This window comes from Bufo gargarizans, chromosome 6 (assembly GCF_014858855.1).
Source record: "Bufo gargarizans isolate SCDJY-AF-19 chromosome 6, ASM1485885v1, whole genome shotgun sequence".
NCBI classification, from domain to species: Eukaryota; Metazoa; Chordata; class Amphibia; order Anura; family Bufonidae; genus Bufo; species Bufo gargarizans.
This window is the reverse complement of record NC_058085.1, coordinates 51,021,347-51,027,077: the sequence shown is the minus strand read 5'-3', so window position 1 is coordinate 51,027,077 and position 5,731 is coordinate 51,021,347. Positions and strand designations below refer to the sequence as shown.

At 47.3% G+C, this 5,731-nt stretch overlaps 1 long non-coding RNA gene across 1 annotated transcript; it reads left to right on the top strand.

Annotated features, from left to right (window-relative positions):
* The first annotated feature begins 512 nt into the window (after positions 1-512).
* LOC122940079 lies at positions 513-5,469 on the top strand. The gene is made up of 4 exons (XR_006390241.1): positions 513-558; positions 4,025-4,049; positions 5,202-5,262; positions 5,409-5,469. It is a non-coding gene; the product is annotated as an uncharacterized LOC122940079 (long non-coding RNA).
* The last annotated feature ends 262 nt before the right edge of the window (positions 5,470-5,731 follow it).

Sequence of the window (5,731 nt, the reverse complement as noted above, 5' to 3'; positions counted from 1 at the left end):
GTAGGCAGTGTGGGAGAAAATTACTATGTGTAGGCAGTGTGGGGCATATTACTACTGTCGGGCAGTGAGGTGGGAAGTTACTATGTTGGGGCCGTGTAGGGAAAATTGCTACTGTGGGGGCAGTATGAAGGGAAATTACTATTGGGGAGGCACTGTAGGGCCATTTCTATTACAGGGACATATTAGAGGACATTTTTGGGGACACTATACTGACATTATTACCTGGAGCACAATCTAGGGTTTTATTATTATTACTAGGGGCATTTATAATTGCTGTAGACACTATAGGGACATTATTTCTACTGGGGTCACTATTGTTTCAGCAGTATAGTACCTGGGGCATTGGGGGGCACAACAGGCACAGTATTGGGGTGGCAGCAGGATGACACTATGGGGACACCAGGATGAGGTTGATGGAAAAACAGAGAAATCTAACGTGTCTGTGTTACAAACTCTGTAGAGACGAGATGCGGCTGAAAGAATTTGTCATGGCGGTCTAACGGAGGAGAAGAGGAAAGAGAAGGTCTACATGACAGGAGATGTCCCTGGATGTAAGAGGTATGTGGTATATGTGGTGCTGTATTCTCCTATATGTAGAGCTGGATCTCATCTTCTCTGCCTAGTCCTTTTTTAAAACTCTAATTATATGCATTTTAAATTTGGCTCCTAAATTTTTCAGTTCAGGAGTCAATGGCTCTTGGTTATTTTTTTTAGTCTGGAGTCTGTGACAGAAGCAATAAAGTTATATATATATATATATATATATATATATATATATATATAATATTTTATTAACATGTAAAGACAGCTTGTTTGAAGGGCTGGCCTATTTCTAGGCATTCAAGACACGGAAATTTAATGTATTTTTAATTAATTTTTATTTTCCTGTGGACATCGCTGCATGGTTCTTATTTTTGACTCCTAAAAGGGGTTGTCTCACCTCAAACATTGATGGCACCCCACAGTATGCAATACATAGTATAACACCCCACAGTATGCAGTATAGCATCCTATAGCATACAGTATAGCACCCCACAATATACAGTAGAGCAGTATAGCACTCCACAATATACAGCACCCCACAATATACAGTAGAGCAGTATAGCACCCAGTATACAGCACCCCACAGTATACAGTACAGCAGTATAGCACCCAGTATACAGCACTGCACAATATACAGCACCCACAGTATACAGTAGAGCAGTATAGCACCCAGTATACAGCACTCCACAATATACAGCACCCCACAGTGTACAGTAGAGCAGTATAGCACCCCACAATATACAGGACCCCACAGTATACAGTAGAGCAGTATAGCACCCAGTATACATTACCCGACAGTATACAGTAGAGCAGTATAGCACCCAGTATACAGCATCCCACAGTATACAGTAGAGCACCCAGTATACAGCACCCCACAGTATACAGTAGAGCAGTATAGCACCCAGTATACAGCACCCCACAGAATACAGTAGAGCACCCAGTATACAGCACCCCACAGTATACAGTAAAGCAGTATAGCACCCACTATACAGCACCCCACAGTAGAGCAGTATAGCACACAGTATACAGCACCCCAGTATATAATCTCATACACCACTCCCCCAGTATATAATCTCATACAGCAGCCCCCCAGTATATAATCCCATACAGCAGCCCCCCCAGTATATAATACCACACAGCCTCCCCCAGCATACAATCCTCATACTCTCCCCAGTAGTCACATCCACCTCTCCAGCGCTCACAGACTTTCTCCCCTCTACATTCGCTGCTGGGCCGCCATCCTTGATCTTCCTACTCTGCAAACAGTTGGCCAGTGCCTGTGATAGCAGAGCGCTGCCGACCCACGTGACCTACCCTTCTCCTGCAGGCTGCAGCAACACTGAGTCCTGGAAGAAATAAAAGGACCTTTGATTACCTCATAGCCATGTGATCAGTAATATCGCTATGTTACTGGTCACATGGTGATGATATCATGTAAGGTCCTTTCTCCTACAGCTCTCACTCTCTCACAGTTTGCTCTGGAGTGCCGATATTCTATCAGAATACTATACCTTACCGCCACGCAGGCAGGCATGCATAGCAGCATCCCCTTGTAGCTGACCACCTGACAGCTGGGGCGGACGGCCCCCTCCCCCGCGGCACGCCACTTGATGTAATTGAAATTTTGGGCAGTGGCCAGCTGCCTTGGGCCCCCCAGGAACAACTGGACCTGGGGCAGCTGCCCCTTTTTCCCCACATTAAAGACATCCCTGGGCTTGGGACAACATCAAAAAAATAAAAATAAAAGGAAGCAGGGGCTCAAGTCCCATTTGAGCCCTATGTGTGCACGTTCCTGTAGCTAAGTATTGGCAGGGTGAATGGCAACTAGGGTTGCCACCAGGGGTGGATTGGCCATAGGCTACAGGGAATTTTCCCGGTGGGCTGATGCCCAGGGGGCCACTCAAGACCTCTTGATGGCCGCAGGTCAGGTACATAGTGATCTGATGCTCAACAGCCGCAGGTGTCCTCCTGAACTCAACTGTATTACTGTCCTCATGATGGTGATACAGTTGAATACTGTGATGAGGGCGGAAGTATTTTGTGCCGTCCTGTAGTATTTGGTTCTACTGGGGCGCTATTCTGCACTGCACTACATTATTGCAGGCTTCACCTACTTCGGTTGTCCCCACCTACTTGTTTTGACCTGTCTTCTGTCAGTTTGAACCTACTGTACCTACAACATGGGACCACTTAAATTTTTTTTTTCCAGGGCCACTTTAACCCCTTAAGGACCCGCGCCGTACATGTACAGCGCATTCGGACGTCACATGGGGACCAGCGCCGTACATGTACTGCGCAAGGTCCGCCGGGCTCTGGGGAACGATTGGGGGTAATCGCAGCACCATGGGGGTCAGTCAGCACATTCCAATGCGCAGGTGCACCTTGCCGTGGCTGAAAACACAAAGTAAAAAATACAATGCAACAGCTCTCTGCAAACCAAACAAAGTACAAAAAAGTATTCTTTTGCTACTGCTTCGTTTATTATGTAAATGTGAGATTCTTGGCAAATACATTTTGTACAAAATTATTTGGGCCCGTCCGCCACACGTCAAGGCGATCTCTGTAAGACGGGAACCTAACACTAAATTCTACCTGTTATGTGCCATGACGGCCACCATAAAATTCAGGGAGTGCAGGTTCCACATGCATGCTGGGCCCACCTTAATTTTTGTCATCTTTGGTGCCACAATGATCTCCCTTAAATCCAGGGAATGCAGGTACCAACATGCTTGCAGAGCCCACTCCACACCTCTCCTGGTGCCAAATAGACACCAACGAATGCAATGAGAATCCACCCTGTACCTCTCCTGGTGGCAAATGGCTTTCAGTGAGTGAGGGGGAGCTGATTTTAATTAGTGTGAGTATAAAGCTTAGCCTGCTCTCCCTCACTCACTGGAAGCCATTTGGCACCAGGAGAGGTATAAGGTGTTTAGGCGTCCTGTATGCTAATTAATAGCATCGGGACAGGGAGGAGATATCAGCTTTTCTCAGTGGGCGTCTCTTCTATCTGGCTGTCCAATCATAGCGTAGATCATTACAGCCAAAGGGAAGAGACGCCCACTGAGAAAAGCTGATGTCTCCTCCTCCCTGTTCCGATGCTATTAATTAGCACACAGGACGCCTAAACAGAACGAGGGGCACAACGGAGGAGCATATCATGAAAAAAATTACCGATATGACATCTAGGGAACATGGGCTACAGTGTGAGGTATCGCTTTTATAAAGTAAAGACTGGTGAAAGGTCCTCTTCAAGTCTCGGAAGCCGGAAGTGACGCTCCTTTCTTTTCTGGTTTCAAGAGACGCCGCGGTGAGTATCGGGCGCGGAGGATCTGTCTCCATCCTCGGTGTACGGGGCTGGCAGGAGGCAGGTGATGGGGCCCAGGGGTAGCCCGGCGGGTGGTGCGGGGTGTATTTTGTGTATTTTGCGGGGCGGCAATTGTGTGTTGTGCTGATCTCTGACATTTGTGTCCTCCCCCCGCAGGTCCTCGGATTCCAGCTGCAGCATGGTAAGTATCTCCCTGCTTCTACCGGGTATTATTAGTGTGTGTGTGTGTGTGTGTGTGTGTGGGGGGGGGGGGGGGGGGGGGGGCGGCGTGTGGACGATGAGAGTAGTAGTACATAGCCAAGAAGGGTAATGTCAGGTGGTTTTGGCCAGTCTCATGCTCGGTAAGTCCTGATATAGAGTGTGGAGGGTGAGAGTTGTAGTACTTATTCATGTATTGTTAGGAGTGCCTCTGTATGCCACGACAATTTTCAGGTGGCTGTGAGCTTATTGGGAGTAGTAGTAGTATAGTTAAGAAGTACTCTACTTACATTGTGCTAAAAGCCTGATCCTGGCATGTAACCTCTCCAGTTATGTGTTGTACTTGCTAGGAGTTGTAGTACATAGGGTAGCTGTCACTGCCATATGCTTGTTGCAAGGTGCACATTGATGTACCCTGTAATTCCTATCATGTCATACCATTAAGTAGTAGAGTGCATGTTGGGAGCTGTAGTACTTTTCTGGGAAGGAAATATGTGATGCCCCTAGACATGTGAGCTACAGTTCCAAACTAAAAAGACAGGGTGGCATTAGCAGGAGGTGCTCAAACCCACATGCAGTCATGCATATATACAGGGGAGCAAATCCTGCACTTGTGGCCCGTTGCTAATGGCGATCCCCAGCAAAATGCATACAGTGGAGGATGCCCACGGCGAACCACAAGTACCACAATAGACATCTCACACATGGTAACAAGTGCGGATGTCATAATCAATATAACAATTCAACAAAACAATAGCAAAAGACAGGTGCACCTGTCTTTTGCTATTGTTTTGTTATAGAGCTACAGTTCCAGCATTGTGATCAGTGAGGCAAATGCTGGGATTTGTAGTACTTTTGTAGAGCTGCCAGATGGCTCTTGCTATAAAAGTAGTAGCTTGTTATGTCTAGCAGTTTGGTAGCAGACATGGTGAGAGTTGTAGTACTGGACATTCCGTTCGACTTGACCTATGACCCCTCAAGACGGGGTTACTGGTTCTCTTTATTTGCATCTACCTGGAGTAGCACCACAACTCCCAGCATGGTATGCTTGATGGTAGTTGGCGTGCCCGTTCTGCCACTCGTCTGGGTGCCGATGCTGTGGTTGGTATATCTGACTTGTGTCTTTATTTTACAGCCTCGCAAAATTGAAGAGATTAAGGATTTCCTGCTGACAGCCAGGAGAAAGGATGCCAAGTGTAAGTAGTGGTGGGCCCTGTACCCAGGGGTCTGCCCGCTATGTGCCCGCCATAGTAGAGGATGTTCTATCCAAGCATCCACAGGTGTCGCCTGCTTACTGCCCAGAGCTATTTAAAGGGCTTCTCCAACCTTTCTTCTCTTGCAGGTCTCTCCGTGAAAGAACTGAAGTAATCCTGCTCTCTTGTACAATAAAAACATTAAAAAGACTCTGCTGTCCTGTGGTTATGGGTGAGGAGCACCGAGGGGGTCACACTTGTTTATGGCCTGTAGACGTGATATAACAATTGAAATGGGGCCCTACAGGTGCTGGTGTGGCGGCTATCGAGGGTCTTCCATATAACAATCCACAAAGCAGGCTGTTCCACAGTACAGGAGTATTGCTGCTCATGGCAACCCCTTTGGGGCGGCAGGAAGGGGTTAACCTCCACCATTTGAACAGACACCAATGTAAAATTAAGAGGTCAGTGG